The 24481-nt window shown below is 37.4% G+C and overlaps 1 protein-coding gene across 1 annotated transcript in view; it reads right to left on the bottom strand.

Annotated features, from left to right (window-relative positions):
• Positions 1 to 24481, bottom strand: part of LRBA (LPS responsive beige-like anchor protein) — a 752417-nt gene that overhangs the window by 235058 nt on the left and 492878 nt on the right. The gene's annotated exons all lie outside the window — the stretch shown is intronic.

Here is a 24481-nt window from a genome sequence, read left to right as displayed (position 1 = left end):
GCATAATGTCTCTGCAGAGAAGGCGGTTGTCAGAGTAACTTGTTACAAATCTTGTCGTCCCAAGTGACAGACACAGATGCTTAGAACGCTTTGCCAATTCAGAGTAATCCCGTCTTTAGCCCTAAGCTTCTTTGTCGCTTTGTTATGCATGTTTTGTTTTGGGTTTTTTTTTTTGTGAAACTTTATTTCAAAAGCTTAATTATGAAGGCATTAAAGAGAAAAGCAGATTCACCAATTCTCTACACCAGTATTTTACATAATATTAATAAAGAAAATGAGCTACATTTGCTAGCAGTACCTAAAGAAAATTCTTCCAGGCAATATAACTTTAAAAATGAAGTTGCGATTAGAAAAATAATAATTACATGAATAACAATGAGAAAAAGAAAATGTTCTAGAATTGAATATGGTAATAATTATACAACTTTCTTGCTATGAAATGTATGACATGTGGGTGAAGTGCTAATAAAACTTAAAAATTAATATTTTTTAAATGAAGTTATAGTTGTCAAAAGTAACCACTCACAAAAACTCGCCACACAAACTACACTGTTATTTTCTTTACTATTCTATTGTTTTCATCCTAAAAGGAAGCACATCTGCAATATTAAAAAACAAAACAAATACCACATTGTTACTCAGTAAATACAAAGTCACCATTTTGATTTTTTGTTAGAACTTTTTCTATTTCTGCCACTACTAGTCCCAGAAATGGAAAAACAGATTTCAAATAAGATTGATTTCTAATGACATAGAAATTCTAACTCATTCATACAACTGATACTTATAATAATGACGATCAAGAGAGAAGACTAAGTATGAGTACGGCCAAGACACTTTTTCTTTTTTTTATGCAGGGGAAAGCGCAAACGCAGTCCCCCACTGCCATAGCTTGTGCACTTGTTTCCGATCCTGATGCCAACTGGTCGTGGTCCTGACAGACAGGGTGGAGTAGAACTGCCCACGTGAGTTTCTGAGACTCACTCCCAACAGGAACAGAAAGCCTCAACTTTCTCCCAAAGAATGGATGTTGTTTCCTACTGTTGATCCTGCAGTGAGAGAATCCTGTATTTGCTCTGGAACACATATAGTCCAATATATCCAATTACTGATCAAGAAAATGTGGCCCGCGCTCATTCAATAATAAATTTTAAATTCCTTAACAAGTCAGTGACAGTGTCTCGGCTACTCTTAGATTTCCTAATCCACAAGTCTAGAGTTTCCATTGTATACAATAATAGCTTGTTCTAGGTTAAATTTTTGTTAAACTAGGATTGACTTCACCAAAATTTTAATCAATACACTTGTTTTCCAGCACTATTTTTCAGATTATAAATGAAAGAGAAAAAAAGTAAAGCTTTCCTTTTTTGCATTTTTTTTTAAGCTCAGGGGAAATGCTAGGAATATCACATACTAATTCTCAAATTTTACCTTTTGTATCCATGGAACTATGTAAGATAACCTCTTGATTATAATGTTGATGCTACATTACAAAGTCGTTGTCATTTAACAAAATAATTATATTATAGGATATTCCATTTATTAACAGAAATAGGGTCCTAAACCATTCTTCCAAGATTTTCAATGCACTGAAATAGTTGTAAGTAATGAGAAAATTATATTTATATCCCCTATTTTTAAGAAAAATGTTTAAAGATTTACTTGTAATATAGCAAGCAGGATGCTCCCTTGAAAATCAGTTTTATTATCCAATGTACAGAATACTCAAAAGTATTTTTTAAGAAATATCTCTATGTATCTACTACTTAAGGAGCCCTGCTTACAAGTTGGGCTGTGATCCACAAGGTCAGCAGTTCAAAGCCACTAGCAACTCTTGAGGGAGAAGGATTGGGTTTTCCACTCCAATAAAGAGTTGCAGTCTCAGAAACCCACAGGGGCAATTCTACCTTCTCCTATGGGTCGCTGTGACTCATTATTGACTCAATGGCAGTGAGAGTTGAAATTATCTACTATTCAACATTACTAAATCCTACCACTTGCCATATTATTGCATATATCTAAATTGATATTTCTATTCAGCATTATACATAGTGTTGGAATTTTCCTGATCCTAATTTCTTCCTCCTTCAGAGCAAACCACTACCTTTATTCTTGGGTTTATAATATCTGAGGGAGCCCAGGTGGTGTAGTGGTTATGCATTGGACTGCTAAGCACAAGGTCAGCAGCTCAAAACCACCAGCTGCTCCACAAGAGAAAAAGAAGGTTGACTACGCCCATGAAGAGTTATAGTCTCAGAAACGCATAGGGGCAGTTTAGCCCTGTCCTGTATATAGTGTGGTTATAAGTCGGAATTGAGTCAATGCCAGTGAGTTTTCAATCCCCAAGTAAGTTTTATATTAACGAGAACAACTTATCTGCCCCTGCCCCTACCCAGTTTCCGTGCCATCCTCACAATTACTGCTGTGTGGGCCCATTGTTGCAGCCACTATGTCAACCCAAGCATGATGTCATTCTCCAAGGACTGGTCTCTCCCGATAACATGTCTAAAGTAAGTGTGATGAAGTCTTCTCATTCTTCTCTGACTGTACTTCCGAGACAGAATTTTTTACTCTTTTCGTAAGTCCATGGTACTTTCAATATTCTTTGCCAACACCATAGTTCAAACTGGTCAATTATTATTCAATGTCCAACTTTCAAATGCATATGTAGGGGATTTCCCCCCCCCAAATGGAATTTTTATTTTCAAAGCTATGTATTTAAATTTTTTTATAAAACAACCTTATCAACTTCAAAATACTCTACATGACACATTACACATTAGTAAAATCTGCCATTCTATTCTTGGAAACATTTATCAAACTCATCTGGATTACTGAGAGCACCTTCCTCAATCTTTCTTCCCCTCTCCTATGTTGTCAGATAGCTGTCCTTTTAATGTTCCTACCTTCTCTGAAACAAAAGAAGTCGCATAAAGTGAGGCCAGGTGAGTAAGGTGCATGGGGCAAGAGAGGTATGCTGTTTTTTGCCAAAAACTGGCACGCTGAGATGGCTACATGAGCAAGTGCACTGTCGTGATGGCAAAATTTGTCTCCCATCTGCCACAAATCAGGTCTTTTTGTTGCACACTGTTAGGCTATCTTTTCAGAACCTCTAAAGCAGTGGTTCTCAACCTTCCTAATGCCATGACCCTTTAATTCACTTTCTCATGTTGTGGTGACGCCCAACCATAAAATTATTTTCGTTGCTACTTCATAACTGTAAGTTTACTACTGTTAGGAATCAGGTGACCCCTGTGAGGGTCGTTCAACCGCCAAAGGGGTTGCAACCCACAGGTTGAGAACCGCTGCTCTAAATAGAAAGTTTGATTAACAGTCTAACTTGGTAGAACAACTCCAAATGCACTATAAGCCGACATTTTTGTCCATTCGGGAAGTTGACATCCAGACATCCAGAGCTAGGTTTGTCATCAATCAATATTTCACCATTTTTGAAACAAGAAAACCACTCATACATTTCAGTTTTTCCCATAGCACCGTCCTTGTAAGCTGTGTTCAATATCACAACAGTTTCTGTTGCATGCTTCCTAAGTAGGAAACAAAATCCCACAGCCACAAAATATTCTCTTAAATCAGCCACCATGAAAAATGAAGTTTCGAGCAAAACTACTTTCATGAAAAAATTCACTGTGACCAGGGAGAACCTTTGCAGGTGACATCACTGGGTGCATTAACTCAGGGGGAGCGGCTTGATGCTCCCCTAGCAGGAAAAATGCATACTATAACAGCTCCGCCAAGCAGGGGTTTTTTTTCCTTCATTTTTGGGGGGTACCCCTCATATGAGGCAATTAGTCCTTAAAGTAATACATTACAGAGGTTTTGTATAGCAGATTTACTTAATACAATGGTCATCTGATCTCTTGACTGCTGCTTCCATGAGCATTGATTGTGGATCCACGCAAGATGAAATCCTTGACAACTTCAATCTCCATTTATCATGATATCTCTTTGTACTCTTATTACATTTATATTCACATTTGACAGCTAGCATTATCTGGTATGTTTTATACATGATATAGTAATATTAAATAGTAATGGTACATTAAATAAATAGTAATATTAAATAAATACTATTGTTTTCCATGTTATATATACTCAGGTAGTATAAAATTTCTAAACTAGGAAAAGGGATACAAATTATTTAATATTGTCAAAGGAAACAAAATATAAAACTTCACTAACAACAACTGATCTGATTTTTTTTTTAAAGAAAAAAAATCAACAAATAAAATTCTACAGTTATAGATGAGATAGTTGAGGATGACAAATAATAAAGAATCCCTTAACTAACAGAATTACTAGCTGAAGTCGATGTAATAACATTTCTTTAAAGTTTCCATTAAGGAAAGGTGTCAGTACTGAGCAGCAGCTGAGGCCTAGCTAAGCAAGAGGTTCATTTCTTATTGGAATAGTATATGCCTGGTTCAAGGCGTCACTTCAAAGTCTCTAGAGTTCAATTAAAACTGGATTAGGTAGAAGCAGATCCTTCTTTGGGACTTTCTGTTCACTGAAACTCTACATACACTGACAGCACCCTAGACAGAGGTCTAGCCCTCCACGGAACCAGTTGCTATGGAAACCATATCATTACCATTGCTCGGCAGTTATGACCTCCAGTGCAGAATAGCGGGAAAGCTAAAGCCCGTTGTGCTCCCTTTGAATGCTTATACCATCTAGATTAATAGTGCTAGTATTATCCGTGAACTCAACTTTCTCTATGTGTATATTAAATTAGTTTCAACCAAGGGGACTTATTAGTTAAAGTCAAGTAAGGGAGAGATACAGGAAGGAATGGAGCAAGAAAAGAGGATTCAATTTTATATACTTAGATATTATACATCATGTACACATACAGAGGGGCATCAGAAAGTTTGTGGAAAATTGGAAGTGAAAGATAATGGAATTTTTCATGAACTTTTAAAAGCCCCTCATATGTGTTTGTATACACACATGCATATTTTTTCCTTAAAAAAAAATGAAATGTGTCTTCTGTAAATTTTTTTTCCTGAAAATTGTACCTTCTGAAAAAGTGTGTATTATTTCCTATAAATAATATGCAGGTTTCTTTCTTCTATGTTACTTTCTTACTTCTATGTTTCGAACAGTATATTGTGAACTAATAAGAACATGTTTACCCTGTTGCATTTATTCTTAGCTTGAAATAATTTTTCACTTTACCTTTAGCTCTCCAGTTTGAAAAATTATAAACAAAAGGAAAGTGTTTTGTTTTCTCATTCTTATCAAAGAACAAAAATAATACCTGCATATCTATTGTCTAATTAAATCATTTACCTACTGAATATCATGTCTATTTTAGGTGGATTTAAAATAGGTCCATGAAAATAAAGTCTTATGTGTTTTAGGGGGGACAAAAAAGCAACGAGGCTGACTTTGTTTCACAAACTACCCTCAATAATACATTTTAAGGGGTTTTAGATTTTTTGCTGAGAAAATAGTAAAAAGTAATTGTTTTAATTCAAAACTAAGAAATAATTATAAAAGTCTAGATACACACATATATACATAATGTGTACTCATATACATACACATATACATAATAAAAAGCTTTTAAAATACTATTGGTAAAAAAAAATACTATTTGTAATGTTCAAAACTAGCACAGCATATTCTAGCCCTAAATATTTTGTCAATATTTGGGGAATTTTTAATCTTTCAGATAATTCCACAAATATGTCTGTAGAATTCCTTAGTAAAAATAAAATGATATATATGAACAATAGCATATGAGTTACAACAAAACCATTTATTTCCAAGTACTAAAAATGTTTTCTTTTTATAAATTAAGCACCAGTATCATTGACAGGAACAGTCAGATGGTACATTCCTTAATATGGGGTAAACAGAAATACATTAAAACAAAAATATAGAATTATCATCATATCAAATCACCATTAAATACACATGAAAGTGTCTTATTTGTAACAGCTGCCATTTAAAAAATTTAAATAAAGTATTTTAAAGTTGCCAGTCATTATTATTGTCACCATGATTTGGGGATTTTACTACATAAAACTTTCTCTTGAACATCAGCTCAAAGCATAACACTTGCTTTGTTTGATTAAAAATGAGTTCCTGTTAGTTTAAGGATTTAATTCATCTGATTTCTGGCTTGAAGTTTTCAAAAATATAATCTTGAAACAAAACTTAAAGGTCTGCCCTTTAATTTGAAGACGACATACAATTGACTATGATGGAAAATCTGGGATGGTAAATTTTGTTATTAATCTTATATCCCCTAAACACTTAGTATATTCTCAAACATTTGATAAAATTATGGTAATAAAAATATAGAAGTTAAGAATATAAAAGTACCCTTTAAATTATTTATGAGGGTATTTTTTATAATCTTTTCATCTCTATAGAACATTGCCTCCTTCTGTTCACTAGTACTATGATATGGTACAGTATTCTCCTTAGCATTTTCATGGATGACAAAGTCAATTAAATATATTCATTACTCTAATGTTCTACTTGGCAGTTTTAGTTAGTATGAAAAATTAAAAATATATAAATAAAATGCTATGTGACCTTTGTATTGATTGGGCTAAAATGGCTTTAGCCTGGGTGTGGATAATGGGGAAGTTGGGAGGGGTAACAGGGTGGCATACAAACACACACACTCTTATGTTTTCTCTTCCAATTACTGAGGGAGATGATAAAACCACAGCAAATGATGTATCAGCTCATTTTATCTTATCGCTTTGGGGCTAGGTGACAATGAAGTTCATATTTCACTGGCTCCCATTGAAGATTGTGAAAATTACTTGCCCTCATGACCTGGAATTTCACTAGAAGACAGAAATTTCTCTTCTGCAAAGTAATGCAATTTTTCAGATGTCAACCTTTAGCCCAGCTTTAAAAATTAATTTCATTTATATTAACCAATGATATTGATATTTTCACAGAACATTCTTTGATACATGAAGCACTGACTGGCAAATTGATGTTGCTTTAGATGGGTAAAACTATTTTATTTTAAGCTGCTCTGGCAGACAGATTTACGACAATGTGAAATTCCCATTTCATAATGTAATATTCGTCCTGCCGTGATAACACTTTTAAGCCTTTGGCCTGTAAATAATTCATTCTTTTGTTGATTCTGTTTTATTTTCAATAGTCTCAAGCTTAAAAACCACTTAAATACTAAATAATGTATCATTAAGGACATTTCTTATTGAACTAACGTTTAATATAAACCTTAATTAGTCAGAAATAAAATGTGATATGGAGCAAAATTACTTTCAACTCAGATTTTTTTAAATTGAAAATGTATCTGCCGTCTGATGAAAAAAAAAAAAAGAACACAAGAACACAAAACATACCACAAAAGAATATTTAAGAACAAAACTAAAGAATATCTACATAGTTTATTTTTGATGGCAGCATCTGCAATAGAGAGGTGTGATATTTGTATAACACCAAGTAAAATCTGAATTAAAATAGGGATATTTGAGTTTGCAAGTAACTTAAAATAAACACATAACAAAAAGGAATCCTAAATGTCAGTTTTATAATTAAAATGGTATAAAGGGGTCTGATTTCACCATGGAAAACAAAGAAATTATCTGGGTGCTTTTTTCAGTAAGTACTGCACTGCTAATTTCAAGGTCATGGGTTCAAACTTATCACCCACTCAGAGGGAGAAAGATGAGCCCACCTGCTTACCAAGAGAGTTCAGTCTTGGACACTGCATATGGAGTCCCTCTGGGTTGGAATGGACTAAGTGGCAGGGGGCTTAGGTTTGTATGTTTGGCACAGAAAAAAGTAACAAATTATACTTCATCAGCTCAATTATACTTTATTTATATCAGATAGATCAATTATTCTTTATTTAGATCAGAAAGATCTCTGGTCACTTCTCAAACATCTGTGGAAGTAACATACTAAATATATTACATTCAAACTATCAAGTATTTTGCCTCTTATCCCAAATAATGGTTCTATAAAGTCATTGAGGTTTCTATTCTTTAACAATGAGTTAAACTAAGAAAAAACTAACTTTTACAAATGATGAATTTTTTTAACACATACTTTAAAATTAAGCAAGGGGTAAGATCATCTTAATGCTAATTCTTCCTTTACGACAGTATCTCAATTTCAGGATGATAGCAAAAGCTACCTCTAAATATAGAAACAAAATCTTCAAGTTGGGCACTGGTGGTGAAGTATGTTCTGCATTAGGCTGCTAACCACAAGGCCAGCAGTTCAGAACCCCAGCTGCTCTAAAGGAGAAAGATGAGGTTTCCTAGTCCCATACAGACTGAAACCCAACAGGGGCAGTTCTACTCTGTTCCATAGGGTTGCTATGAGTCAGAATTGATTTGATGGCAATGAATTTGGTTTTGCTTTGGTTTACAGCTAAGCTAAAAGGAGCCCTTGTGATGTTGTGAGTTCAGACTTGGGCTGCTAATCAAACAACTGGCGGTTTGAACCAACAGCTGCTCTACAGAAGGATAAGGCAGTCTTCTTCCATAAAGATGTACAGCTTTGTCAACCTTAAGGAGGGGGTGTACTGGGAACTACAGGGCCTTTTCAATTTGGAACCAACTTGAAGACAGTGGGTTTGGGATTTGGGGGTTGTTTGTTATAACTAAGGTAGGAGCCTTGTGGGACATTGGTCAATGACAATTTGGGAGAAATATGTTGCAGTCACCTTCCAAACACATTTAGAATTTTGGAAACCCAGTGAGGATGTTCTAGTCTGTCCTATGGGGTCACTATGAGTTGGAATTGACTGAGTGGCTCCGTTATGTTTTATAATCCCTGAGAATGTGGTCGAAAGCCCCAAAGCCTGGTGATTCATTGTCTCAAAGTGTTTGGTTATAGTTAATAAGTTTATAAAACCTTTCCCCCTGTAAATTCTACTACATAACCAGATTTATTTTCAGCATATACATATGCAGAAATATCATCTGCTAAAAGCATTTGCCTTCCGATATCTTTTCATTTGCATGTCTGCTTATGTGTCCATTTGTACATTATTGTTTCCTATAACTGCAGAATTGTGCAGGCAATAGTATTTACCTTGGTTATCTGCAACTCTTGTGCAACTCTCATATGGTATTGACCTTATTGCCTACTTATTGCATACTGCCTTTCCTTTCAACCATGTGAATTTGAGTCTACTCACTAGTTCGTGATTTTTTCTCTCCTCCCCTCCCATCCAAAGGAGACTTTCCTAAATGGAAGAAAATACTATGCTCATGGAAAGGAAAGCAGCTTGAAAATGTCACTACTACACAAAGCCATCTACAGCTATATCCTAATTGGGTTGGATTGATGAAGATATATAAAAACTAATCACTAACTTCATAGGGAAAAGTAAGAGACCTTACATAGGCAAAGCACTACTACAGAAGGAGAACAAAGCAGAAGTCTCACACTTCCAATCTCAAATTCTGCTATACAGTCACAGTAATCAAAACAGCCTGGAATTTGCACAAATACGGCAATTGGAGACAACTGAGAATCCAGTAGCTAACCCAACCATCTACTGACAAAGGGCCAAGATCTATTGACAAGATCCAGGGAAAAGACAATCTCTTTAACAAATGTTACTGACAAAACTGGATATGCATTTACAAAAAAGTGAAACAAGATCCAGAGCTCCCACCACATACAAAAACTAACTCAAGATAGAGCAAAGACCTAAATGTAAAACCTAAAAGTGTAGAGATCACCAAAGAAAAAAATTGGGGGTAAACTTAGGAGCCTTATTTGTGAGTATAAACAGACTAGAAAAAACAACCAAAAAAGAACAAACAGTAAAAAGATAAAACAGGACAAGTGGTACCAGCTAAAATTAAATGTGTGTCTATGTGTGTTAAAAGAGTTCTCCAAAAAATCAAAATTAGAACCTCAGGATTGGGTGGAAATATCTGGCAATGACACAGGTGGTAATGAAAAGAGACTAACCTCTCAAATTTACAGAAAACAATAACACCCCAACAACAAAGATCCAAATTATCCAATTTTAAAATGGGCTGAGGACATGACCAGACACTTGCACCAAAAGACTATCAGGTGGCCAATAAACAGGTGAAGAAAGACACCTGATCATTAGTCATTCAAAGGATGCAAATCACAATGATGAGTTCTTTCTCATCCTAGTAATAATACTGTTGTCAATGAGACAACAACAACAAAAATGCTGGTTAGATGTAGAAATATTAAAACTCTCATACATTGCTGATGGGATTGTAAAATGGTACAATTACTTTAGAAAATGGTATGGCACTTCTTTGAAAATAGTAATGCAACTAGTAAGCATGTTATCCTAAAGAAATAAGAACCATGACAAGGAAAAAAAACTTATTCTTTGCAACATTAATCACATTAGCAAAGATACAGAAGCAATCTAAGTGCTCATCAACATATACATGAATAAACAAAATATTCATATACACAATGGGATACTGCACAACATTAAAGAATGAAATTAACTTTCAAAATGTGGATGGACCTGAAAGACATATACTGATTTCCAATACAGCAATCATAAAAAGACATAGATAGCATGAAACCATTACTATAAATACTCAAGAAAAGATCTACACACATAACAATACCAATTCCATACCACATTTCCAAGAAAAATAAAGAGGATGGAATATGTGCTAACTCAGTATGAGGGCAGCAATCAATATCCAGATAACAACAGCAGATATGCTAAAGAGCAAAGGACGCAATGTACTTACATATTTATGTGACTTCTTTGTCTTGACACATAATAGATATTATATAAAACAGATATATTAAATGGTTCCTTCTCAAATACCAGAAGCATTGTCCCCTCTATACTGTCACAAACTGACCCTGAACACAACAACTTTCCTTTGCATTTCTCAAAAATGTCAACTTTCCTTTGGTCAAACATTCCAAATAGAAACTCTTTTAACATAGGGTGGCTGAATTCTTCGCTTTCTCACTCAAGAGTGAGTGATTTCCTTAAGGGCCACTGTTCTGTCATCAAACCCTACAAGAATGTAAGATCTAGTGAGAGCATAAGGTAAGAGGTGACCATCTCTACTTGGAGAGGACAATCGCACACTTCCATGCAATCACAATATTCTCCATTTCTAAAAGTCAACACATCTTGAAACAACTGATGTCTTTCTTTCTTTCACGTGGACTGGAACCACAGAGGATGTTGCAGAGAAGTCCCTGCTCTTCCAGAGACCCATAAGAAAAAGTGAAGGAATTCCGCATAACTGAAGACCAGTGTCTGAGAAAGAAGTTTGCCCCAAAGATGCTTTAAAAGGCAAGGAGTAAACGTATCTGTGAGAAAGCTAAGCACTAGCACAAGGAATATAGGCAGGTAGACAGAACTGAAATCCAAACAGCTCAGATGGCAAGAAAAGCTGGCAACGTCTATGTACCTGGAGAATCCAAGTTAACGTTATCAGGCTCAGTGGTGTGAGCCCAAGTGTTTGAAGGATGTTGCAGCTTCTTATCCTTCAGAAGATTTCCAATGACACATTTGTTAAGCTTAACAGACTTCAATTAACAGGCTGAGGATTGTGGAACCATACATTGCATGGGGGCACCCAAACCTGAAGTCAGTGAATGAACTGATCAAAAGCATGGTTCTGGAAAAATCAGTAAGCAGCATGTTGCCTTGACATATTGTTATATGGTTGCATGGTCTCTTGGTAAACACGGCATCATCTGCAGGGAGGAAAGCAAATAACTTTCTGCAAACCCTCAAATTGTCTTCTCTGTGAGGTGAGATGAAGAGAAAGGCCACCCACGCCATAGAAGGTGAAGGTGCTGACATCAGGAAGAGAGATCCACAGGCTTATTAGAAGGAAGAACTGAGGTATCTGCCACGATTATTTTTGTAAGCTGGTCAGTTAGTAAAACAGTAGCAGCTTTCAAAAAAACCCCAAACTAACCCACTTTTGTCCCCAATAGAGACTGTTTTTAATAACAAATACCACAGAAACATGTTATCCTAAACATCTCAATCTTTGAGATCTCACTCACCCCTCAATCAACAAATTCAAGAGATTCTTTACTCTAAAAGCATTTGTATCCCTTTATTCTTAATCAGAAATATTTGTGCTGAAACCTCCTTTTTAAAATGTTTTCATCATCTCTGATCATTTCCATACCCAGGCTTCATGTTCCAACTACATCACACAAGCATCTTCCAAACACACTGTTACTTCATGCTTACACATCAACTGGTGATTAGTCTCTTTCGATATGAAATGTATTGTCTTTTAATCTGCCTAATAAAAGAAATGGTATTTGTATGAAAGTGCTAGCCTCAGTTGTTCAACATTTAAGCACTTCTCTGTTAATCAAAAAGTTGGCAGCTCAGACCCATCAGTGATTTTACACAGAAAAGACATGGTGATCTTTTCCCATATAGATTATAGCTTAGAACATCCTATGGAGCGATTCTACTATGTCACTTGGGGTTGCTATGAGCCAGAATGAGTTTGCTGCCACATAAAACTGATAGAAACAGTAGCTGCCTAAGTGAGTATAGTTTAATCAGTGCTATTAAATTCCAGGATCTAAAACAAATGTTTTACTTCAATAATTATTTTAATCACATGGCAATATGAAATAAGTAAAGTTTTCACCTTTTTATACGTGAGGAAAGAGCTGATGAGGCGTTAAATGACCTAGTAAAGAAAACCAACTAGCACATAGGAACTAACTCTATCAGACTTGTAATAGCATGCTCTAAGCCATTATCCAATATTCCCCAATGAACATCTCAACCTTGAAGATCAAGTCAAGACCTCCTCTTCTGTAAAGCCTCAGGTGACTCCCCAAGCAGATCCAATCATGCTCTTCTATGTGTTGTCACAGGCCAATACTAATTTCTCTCACTTAAAAATGTCGCCCGTATTGGACCAGTTGTTAGTTTGTAGAACTGTGGTAACTGATATCCATGTTTCCATGAAACAGCCAAGAGATCAAAAGATATATTGCATTAGGTAAATCTGATGCACAAGGCCTCTTTATAGAATTGAAGAGCAAGGATGCTACTTTCAGGACTAAGGTATGCCTGACTCAAGCCATGATATTTCCCATTGCCTCATATGCATGAAAAGTTGGACAATGAATAAGGAAGAGAGAAAACGAATAAATGCATTTGAATTGTGCTGCTAGTGAAGAATATTGAAAGTACCATGGACTGCTACTATTTAACCCAAAATATAACTCTGAATTAGAAATTTCCAAGGCCATAAATCCTCTAAACTTCTCCCAGGCCCATCGGGAGAAGGCGACCCAGTCAGAGTGCGATGTAGCAACGAGGAAAAATACAACTTTCCTCTAGTTTCTAAATGCCCCCACCTCCCCCCCACCACTATCATGATGCCAATTCTACCTTGCAAGGCTGGCTAGACCAGAGGAGGTACACTGGTACAGATAGGAACTGGAAACACAGGGAATCCAGGGCGGATGATCCCTTCAGGACCAGTGGTGTGAGTGGCGATACTGGGAGGGTAGAGGGAGGGTGGGTTGGAAAGGGGGAACCGATTACAAGGATCTACATATGACCTCCTCCCTGGGGGACGGACAACAGAAAAGTGGGTGAAGGGAGACGTCGGACAGGGCAAGATATGACAAAATAATAATTTATAAATTATCAAGGGTTCGTGCGGGAGGGGGAAGTGGGGAGGGAGAGGAAAAATGAGGACTTGATGCCAGGGGCTTAAGTGGAGAGCAAATGTTTTGAGAATGATGACGGCAATGAATGAACAAATGTGCTTTACACAATTGATGTATGTATGGATTGTGATAAGAGTTGTGTGAGACCCTAATAAAATGATTAAGAAAAAAAAGAAACTTCTCCCAGCCCCAACACCTAACAGAATAAATAATGGTTTTATAAAAGTAACAGATACATCTTCACATGGTTATCTTTCCCTTTCCTTTGCTAATTTATCTGTATTTCGTTTCATGGGGGGTGGGGGTGGAAAGGAGAGACAAACACAGTTTAGTTCTTAACCACACATAGCAAAATTAGCAATAAGCAATTCCTTAAAATTAACTGATTCCACACTGTCGCCATTCTTAAATATCCACACACTGAATCTAGTTGATGCATTATATCTTTTTTCATCTTTAAGAGTTTCTTCTCCCATTTTTAATTTTTTAAATGGGTTATCCTGTGGAACTTCCCACATTTACCCTATGGACCAGTATTTGGTTCAGTTTCTTCTTGGCATCATTTAATGTGTTCAACTCAATGGCAATGAGTTTGTTTTCCAGTTGTGCTGAGATCAAGAAGCTCTGGTGGAGGCGTGGGTTGCTCTTGGGCAGCTAAATGAAAGACTGGAGGCTTGAATCCACAAATCATCCTGAAGGAGAAATGTGGAGCAGAGTATTTTCATGAAGACTTACATGCTCAGAAACTCTCTGAAGCAGTTCTCCTCTGTCAATAGGCTGGTTAGGGTTCGAATCGATTCAATGGCAGTGAGTTCAGTTATATGGCCTTAATCCTAGGCATTTCTCTAAAATAAGAATCAGCCTATTTGGTGATTTGCAAGAAAAAGTTTTCCTTTTGCACTATAAAGAATTTCCCATTGTTTTCATCTTTGAATTGTTTATCCCATCTATCTTATCTAGATAGACATGCAGAGACATTAATAAGTGCAAAATGCAGGCAAAGCAAAACAAAACAACAAAGGAAGATAAAACCAACAAAACAACAAAAACAACAAAAAGAAAGTCAATGACAAAAAAGGAAAAGCCTATAAGTACTTCCAAGTCTGTTTTTTGACCTTTAGGAGTATTTTCCAGTCAAATCTGAGGGGGTCCCATAATGTTCCCAAAGTCTATTTTTGGTACTCCCCAAGGATTTCATCACTTTGCTCCCCTTGATGCCATGTTGCATGCCCTTAGTGTTTCACCCCAGTGTGATGGGGTCAGATCGGGCACAATTCCCGCACTGTGTCTCCAGTGTTGTCCCCGGTAGCGCTATGGCTCAAGGAGGGATGTAGTGTCTCATGGTGAGGCCAGCCATATGGTCCTCTCTCTGCATTGTCTGCTCTGAGCAGGAATATCGTCCTCAGGGCTGGGTGGGACATTATGCGTTCCCCTCATTCTCCACCCCTCTTCATTTCTCCTGTGTTCTCAAATCAGACATGCCTCTCTCCACAATCTGTAGCTTCAGTGCTGTCCTCTGAAATGCTTTCTTTGGAGACGAAACAACAGGACCGAAAGTACAGGGGGGTACACGGGATAAGGGGAGGTGGGAGAAAGGAAGCGGGGGTTAACCAGCCCAGAGACAAGGGAACAACAAGTAAACTAAAATCAATGGAGAGAAAGGCATAGGATGCCTAGTGGGGTTTAAGCAAGAGCAATGTAACAGCAAGGAATTACTAAACCTGGACGAAGGCTGAACATGATAGTGGGACAAGAGGAAGGTAAAAGGAAATAGAGGAAAGAACTAGGAGGCAAAAGGACATTTATAAAGGTCAAAATATGGGCATGTACATATGTAAATATATTCATATACAACTATAGGGAAATAGATCTATGTACTTATATCTATAAGTTAAGAATTAAGGTAGCAGATGGACACTGGGCCTCAACTCAAGTACTCCCTCAACACAAGAACACTTTGTTCTAATAATCTGACATTCTGTGATGCTCACCTTCCTGACATGATCGCTGAACACAAAGCAGGTACATAAGCAAATGTGGTGAGTAAACCTGATGGTGCTCAGCTATCAAAAGATACAGCATCTGGGGTCTTAAAGGCTTGAAGATAAGCAAGCGGCCATCTAACTGAAAAGCAACAAAGCCCAAATGGAAGAAGTACACCAGCCTGTGTGATCATGAGGCGTCAATGGGATCAAGTATCAGACCCAAAACAAAATCATACCAATGTGAGGAGGGGAGGGGTGTGTGGAGTGGAGACCCAAAGCCGGTCTGTAGACAATTGAACATCCCCTTACAGAAGGGTCACAAGGAAGAGATGAACCAGTCAGCATGCAGTAAAGCACTGATGAAACATACAACTTTCCTCTAGTTTTTTAATGCTTCCTCCCCTCAACTATCATGACCTCAATTCTACCTTATAAATCGGACTAGACCAGAACATGTACATTGCTACAGATAAGAGCCGGCAACACGGGGAATCGAGGCTAAATAAACCCCTCAGAACCAACAATGAGAATAGAGATACCAGGAGGATAAGAGGAAGGTGCAGGGGGAAAGGGGGAATTGATCACAAGGATTGACTCATATCCAACCTCCCAGGGGGACAAACAACAGAAAAGTGGGTGAAGGGTGACAGAGGACAATGTAAGATATGGAAATAATAATCTATAACTTATTAAGGGTTCATGAGGGAGGGAGGGTGGGAGAAGGAGGGAAAAATGAGGAGCTGACATCAAGAGCTCAAATAGAAAAAAAATGCTTCAAAATTATATTGGCAAGATATGTAATGTGCTTGACACAATGGATGAATGTATGGATTGTGGTAAGAGCTGTAAGAGCACCCAATAAAAGTTTGTTGTGTTTTTTTAAGAATTTCCATTTTAATAAAAAATGGCACTGAGAGACCACAGGTGCAGCAGAAGCACTCACGACTTCCAGGTAGATTTCAGCAGTTAGAAGGAGGAAACGGGTGCACAGAGGCTTCCCAGACCAGTCTGGCAAACTTTCAATGGTACTACTGAATATTTCAATTTTTTAAGGAAATAAAGCAGTACTTGACATCTGTAAAATGCAATGCAAGCAACCAGTTCAAATCAATTCATTGTTTCAATACCAGAAAACAAAGATTTCTTTCAACCATGTTCTAGTGTGGCAAAGCCGGGTTTTAAGCAGTCCTGGGGCAAAAAAAAATGCTGCATGAAAATCAAAGTGGGATAATTAGACGGGAGACATGCAATATGTTTTTAAGATTTGAAAAGTTGCAAAATTCAAAAGAGGTACATGCATCCCCATTAGTACTTAACTGTGGTTATTTGAAAATTAAAAAAAAATTTGTGTTTCCATTTATGCTTATTTTTTTATTTTACAACTACTGTGTAACTGGTTTATAAATTTTTTAGACTTAGCTACTTGTCAAATATACCTTTTAGTCCATAGGCTTTTAGACTTTATTTCTGCAGCTGGGAACTACTGACACATTTTTGTTGTTGTTGATGGAAACCGCTGCCTTGTACATTACAAGATAGTTAATGGTATCCATGGCTAGATGTTGTAAGCACTCCACCAGTTCCGACAGGCAAAATGATCTAAACATTGCCAAGTGTCTCCTATGGAGTAAAGTCATTCAAAAATGAAAATTAATGGCCTAGAGTCTCTGTAAAAAAAGGTTTGTGAACGCAGATTACTACATACATAGCTGAATACACGAGGGCGTCCCCCCCAAAACAAGAATTTTTTTCAAAGCTAAGTATTTGATTTTTTTTTTTACAAAACAACCCATCACCTTCAAAGTACCCTCTATTACACTTAACACATTTGTCAAATCTGCAATTTCATTCTTGGAAACATTTTTCAAACTCATCTGTTTGGATGGCTGATAACACCTCACTCACTTTTATTCTTCAGCTCTTCTATGTCATCATGTTTCATGTCCCTCTTCATTCTCGGAAACAAAAAAGAAGTCTCACAGAGAGCAAGGTCAGGTGAGTAAAGTGCATGGAGCAAGAGAGACATGGGCAGTTTTTTGCCCCAAACTGGCACACTGAGATGGCTGCATGAGCAAGTGCATTGTTGTGGTGCCAAAACCAGTCCCCCGTCTGCCACAAATCAGGCCTCTTCTGTCACACGCTGTTATACTTTTTCAGAACCTCTAAATAGAAAGCTTGATTAACAGTCTGACCTGTTGGAATGAACTCAAAATGCAAACTCATATCAAAAAAACAAATAAGCATCATCTTGATCTTTGATTTCACTTGAGGAGTTTTGGGGGGTCAGGTGACAGATGACATTTCACTGATTGATGTTTGCTTTCGGGGTTGTTAAGAATAGTACCATGCCTCCTCGCCAGTAAAGACCTTGGGGGAAAACGTCTGGGTCAGGTTAGAGCTGTTCTTTCAAAGCACATCTTTCCACTAGAGATGCTCTTTTTTCCTGGTTGGGTCTCAGAGGTATAAATTTCACAGCAACCCTTTTCATTCCAAATCTTCCATTAAAATTTGCTGAACCAAGTTCCAAGATAGTCCAGATAATTTCCCCATCTCTTCAATGGTCATCGGTCTTCAAGCACAAGTACGTGAATTTGGTTGACATTTTTGTCCCTTTGGAAAGTTGCAGACATCCAGAGCTAGGTTTGTCATCAATAAACATTTCCCTGTTTTTGAAACGAGATAACCACTCGTATATAGTGTCTGTGGCATTTTTCCCAAGCAGGAAACAAAATTTCACAGTCACAGGCTGTTCTATTCAATTGGCCATCACAAAAAACGAGGTTCGAGTGAAATTTCTTTTGCAAAAAAATTCACTTTGATTAGAGAGAACCTTCCCAGGCGACGCCACTGGGTGCACTAACTCAGAGTGAGTTGTTGGATGCTCGTCTAATGGGGGAAAATGTGTACTAGGAAAGCTCAGCCCAGAAGAGCTTTTTTCCTTTTTTTTTTTTGGGGGGGGGGTGTAACACCTCGTACATGTGTGAATTAAGACATTAGTACAGGATTATAGTGCTTTTAATTAACTTTTTCATTTTACATTTCTACATTTTATTATTATAATAAATAATAATAATATTTGGTAATGAAAATATTTATACATGTACCAGTAAGTTTAAGAATTTATTGGTTAAAAAAAATTTTAATCATACATCCAAGTAGACACTCTAATTCAAATCCTGTGGTTCCACAGAGTTTTACTGGTTTCTAAGACTTTTGTTTTTCCCCCATAATAGTTTTAAAGACCCCCCACCAAGTACAGACTCCTGCAGCACTGGACCACAAGTGGGATACAGGCAGGTGAGGTAATGGGTATGGCTCTGGATGGGAGCTCCTTTTTCTCTGGTAAGCAGATGAGTGGGTAGGAGCACTGAGGGGGGCACAGGAAGTGCTCAGGCAGGTGCTGTCAACACTGCACGTGGCACTGCGTCCTCTGATCCCTCCAAAGCTATTTACGTTCTCCGCTCTCTCTGCCATCGCAAGATCTGACAGTCTCCACTAGTAACAGTGGAGACAAAAATGACCAGACGCAGGCTCTCACAGAGTTTTAATGCAGGGTTTGCACAGCATACAAATCACGTAATATCCTATTTCACATAACATATAGATACAAAACTATACTGTACTACGTTCTAGTGTACTTTACAATTCTGCTGTGCTATTTTGCCACAAAAAACAAACAAACAGTTAAGTTCATTTATTTCCAATTGTTTTCCATTTTATATCCTTCTTCTGGTCTGTGGCATGAATCTTTCAAACATGAGCAAGACATGCATGAAAACAGACATCACTGCCTAACAATGATGGGTGTAGAGACAGCCCAGGTAGTTACCAGCATAACTGAACAGAAACACTGTGCCAACAACTAACTACCTGTGAGAGGTGAAACACTATATTCATGTAAAATGCTTTGCTATTAGTAGCCAAATGCTTTTAAGTCTGCTAAACACCATCAACATCATTAAAATGAATAAAAAGGCAACAACTCCCAGAAGGGAAAAAAAGAGATTGAGAAGCAAGATAGAGCAGACAAAGAAATTCCAGTAACATTTCAGAAAACAGATAGATACAAGCCAATGAAAATCACCAGAAGGAATAAAACTATAACCTAAGTGTTCTGCAAGATGGATCCCGTAAGAAGCAACGTATTTACCCTGCAGGCATCCCGAGATGTCTAGGACCTAAAAATACCAGGCAACACAGAAAAGGGGATCTGTTTGCTTTTAAAGAAGCACATGGGTGAAAGTGTGTGTAGAAGCTGGACCCCAAACCTCTCCAATCTGGAGAAGCAATTGACTCTTTCCTCTTGCCCTTTCATCCAAGAGAAACCTGGGAATTGTTTGCTAAAAATCTAAGAACACCAGTCATAGTGGTGAAGAGAAATAATGTGTATGTTAGAAAACAAAGCAGAAAAGAAAATATCAATATAACTTTCACCCCAACCTCGATTTGTTCTCAGACTATCAGCAGGCTCATTGTGCATTCTGTATGGGAGGTAATGGAAGGAGGGTTTTCTAAAGAAACAGAGCTGTTCAAAAGAAAAAGCATCAAGGTGGTGCTAATTCAATAGGTCTTTCAGCAAAGAGACTAGCTCACAGGCCCCAGGAATGCACCTGTCTATACACACAGAGCTTCCAATGAGGCGTGGAGGGACAACACTCCCAACAGCCGGCCACATGCATGTAGTAATTCAGGAGAGCCTCCAATATGAAAGGAAAAAAATAAAATCATACTTGAAAGAAAATTACCTCAGATGGAAGAAATCATTCAGGGAAGAGAATGAAATCTTTGAAAGTAAATTTTAATATATGATCTTATAACCATGAAAGAAAGACAAAATACTGCAAAACAAAGGGAAAAATGTTTTTAAAACAGAGAAATATTTAACAAAAAATTTTAATGTGTATTAAAAGACAGCAATGCTGAAAAATAACTCACAGAAAAGAGCAGGGGAAGGAAAAGAGGATAAACTATGTATGGAGATTAGGTGAAAATAGATTGACTAGTATTTCAGAGAATAACAAAAGGAATAGTAACTCAAAGCTAAAAGTAGAAAGGGTTTAACTCATGCCCAGCCAAATGAACAAAATAAGACCCCAATTAAGGAAATCATCAACACATTTAGTTGGAGACTAAGGTCCTAAGAATTTATATCTAAACCCAACAGCTCGAAAAGACAAAGTAAAACATTACAAAGACCAGAAGTCAGAAAATTAAGAGGACAAAATCAACCTACCACTAGCTGGAAGAATTTAAGAAAAAATTGAAGCCTCGAGTTACATTATTGAAGATTTTAGGGGCAAAATATCAAATGATGTAAGAAGTATGAAACGATGGAAGTACTGCACTGTACCACCAGAGAGGACTGGTTTACTCAACCATTTCAAGAGGTGGCATGTGATCAAAAACCAAGGTACTGAAGGAAGAAATCTCAGCAGCACTGAAAGTATTAGCTAATAACAACGCTCCAGCAAATAAAAGAGTATCAATTGAAATATTTAAACTGATACAGTCCTGGAAAGATATTTGGAAAACAACAACATGGCCAGCTGACTGGAAGAAATTCCTATTTGTGTCCATTCTAAAGAAGGCTGATGCAACCAAGTCCCGAAATTATTGAACAATATCATTGATATCACATGCTAGTAAAATTCTGCTGAAGATCATGCAACAATGGGCCCTGCCTTTCAGCTATAGGGAGCTGCTAGAGATTCAAACTGGATTTAGAAGAGGATATGGAATGAGGGCTAGATATCACTATGGATGCCATATGGATCATGGATGAAAGCAGAGGATACCAGAAAGATGTTCACCTGTATTTCCTTGACTATGCAAAGGAACCAACTAGGGATAGCCAAGAGAAAAACAAAATTCTAGAACACTTGAATGTGCTCATGTGGAACCTGGTCATAAATCAAGAGACAGATACCCAAACAGAACCTGGTTCTAAACCTGGTTTAGAAAAGTGTGTTGGACAATTGATGTGTGTATGGATTGGGATAACAGTTGTATGAGCCCCTAATAAAATGTTTAAAAAAAAATTTTAGTTTTATAAATACATTAAATAAAATAAATGTTTAAATAAAAAAAAAAAAAGAAAAGTGTGTTGGGGTTGTATCCTCTCACTACACTTATTCCACTGGTATGCTGAGAAAATCCTCAGAGAAGCTCAATTAAGAGGAAGAATGTGGCATCAGGATTGGAGGAAGACTTATTAACAATCTGTGATGTGCAAATGATACAACCTTGCTTGCTGAAAGCAAAGAGGACTTGAAATACTTACTAATGAAGGTCAATGACTACAGACTTCAGTAGGAACTTCAACTCTATGTAAAGATTAATGAAACTTCTCACGACAGAACCAATAAGACAACACTATGATAAACCGACAAAAGATTTAAGTTCTCAAGGATTTCATTTGATGTGGACCCAAATCAAAACTCATAAATGCAGAAATCAAATGACATATATTGCATCGGGCACATCTGCTCTACAAGAGTAAATATGTCACTTTGTGGACAAGGTGTACCTGACCCACATGATAGTCTTTTCAGTTGCTTCATCTGCATGTGTGACAGAGAGACGATGAATAAGGAAGACCAAAGAAAAAGTGACGTGTTTGAATTAGTGGAGAAGAAACTTGAAATTACCACAGCCTGTCAAAAGAAGAAACAAATCTGTCTTTGTCTCCTGTACTCTGGACATGTTTTCAGGATAGGCCAGTCCCTAGAAAAGGATGTCCTGCTTGGTCAATTTAGGGTCAGCAAAAAGTAGCAAGGCTTTCCAGGTGACAGACTGGCCCTGTGGTTCTGACAATAGACTGCCAGATAAACAGCTGTGAAGAAGGCGCAGGAGCCAGCAGCCTCTGTGTTGCTGAACAGAGGTTGTACTATGAGCTGGCGGTGACTTGACGGCACACAACAACATGCCCATGAACATATGGGGGAACAAGGGGTTTTCTACTCCCGTAAACAGCTACCGTCTCGGAAACCCACAGCGGGGTCACTGTGAGTCACCACTGACTCAATAGCAGTGAGTTTGGTTTGGTTTATATGAAAATAGGAGTATATGTGAAAAATAATCAGAAGGGTAATACTTTTCAACAGTGGAGCAGAATCTAGAAGCGTTGGGCAAAGATTTCAAGTTTCTGAAGGAAAATTATATCCATCATATAATTCTGTACTCAGCTAAATTTTAAACAGCGTCAAGCCCGCATGGAAACTGGAGATGACTTCAGATGTGCATACACTGCAACTGTGTATCCAGGCTACTTAGAAAGGTATGAGAGGGTGTGTGCCAGCTAGAGGAAGAGTAAGAACCAAGCAAGAAGCAGCATGAGCTGTGAAAACCAAAGAACCCAGGTGCCACAGAGCACCTAAAGTGACCATCCATCTAGGAAGTTGAAGCAGAACACTGCAGGGCAACGTGATGTGCAGGAAGGTGCTTGTTGATTCTCAGCAGCATCCATGACCACGTAGGCTCTTCACCATACAGTACAGATTGAAAGACTATAAACTGTCTTTCTCAAAGTCCTTGCCAGCAGGTCGTTAGCTTGGAGCCCACGGTGACAGTGTTCATCTACAATTTCGAAGGCAGAGGGCAATGAGAACTCATTATCCTCCAGGAGTACCTGAAGGCACAAGCAGTGGCTTCCAGAGGCCAGACAGCTGCCATTAGTAGCTGTGGCTCAACTGTAATCCCTCTACTTCTCCACGTCTTGATTTCCCATCGACTGTGTGATCCTAAAAAAATTTTCACGTATTATTTTCTTTTTTAATTATGTAGGCTTTGCTTTCCTGATCTAATCTGACCTAACTGTTTCAGGGATACTTCAGCTAAAAACACAGATGTTTATGCACATCTGAAATAGTTTCCATTCATACTTGAAACTTTTTTTTCTTTTCTCTTTTGGCTTTTAAAGAAGCACATCGTATATAGTCACACAACCCATCTCAACAAATAAAATCAACAAAATCTTGCTAGACCCTGTGTCACAGTGGTTCTCTTTCTCCATCACCACTTTCCATCCTGCCTCTCCCTCCTTGCTACCTTCTCTCTCCCCTCATCCTGTTCCCACCTGCATCCCTGATCTCCTCCTCATCATCGAAGCCTTCTCTCTTGGTGTAAAAGGCACATTTTTGGTTGTGTTTACTTATAATAGTGTTATTAAATATTATCTTTGTAAGATAAACAATGTTTGCTAAACATAATGCTCTTTAGTTTCGTCCAAGTCTTACAGTGTTTGTGTTCTCTTAAGTTGATGCATACATAATATCCCATTATATAAAGGTACCAGAGTGTTTATCCATTCCTCTGTAATCGGTTTTTGTTGTTATTTCCATGTTTTTGCTATTATGGAACTCGCTACAATACACACAGGTGTGCATATGCCTGTCCTTGTTGTATTCTTTAGCTTTTTCGGGTCCAGGTCCAATAGAGATTGCTGGATCATAAGGTACTTGTATTTGTATAAGGAAGTGCCACCCTGATTTCCATAGCGGTTACACTATAGACTTCTACAGTCTTACCAGGATTGTAAAAGCATTCCCATCTCGCTGCATCCTCTCTGCCATTTATAATTTTCTGTTTTATTGGATTTTGTCCAAAGTGTCAGTAAGAGGTGCTATCTCATTGTTGTTTAAATATGTACTTATTGCCATATATACTTATGTATAAACCAAGTTTTTCAGCACTTTTTTAAATGCAGTTTTTGGGATAAAATTAGGTGCCTCGGCTGATATTTGGGTCAGCTTATACTTGAGTATATAATAATGAATGCAAACATTTCTTCATATGGTGTTGGCTGCCTGGATGTCATTTTGGTAAAT

This window comes from Echinops telfairi, unplaced genomic scaffold, assembly GCF_000313985.2.
Source record: "Echinops telfairi isolate 266 unplaced genomic scaffold, ASM31398v2 ScPeMD7_5868;HRSCAF=6743_1, whole genome shotgun sequence".
NCBI classification, from domain to species: domain Eukaryota; kingdom Metazoa; phylum Chordata; class Mammalia; order Afrosoricida; family Tenrecidae; genus Echinops; species Echinops telfairi.
Note: the sequence above shows the minus strand (reverse complement) of the source record. Positions and strands in the feature narration are given on the sequence as shown.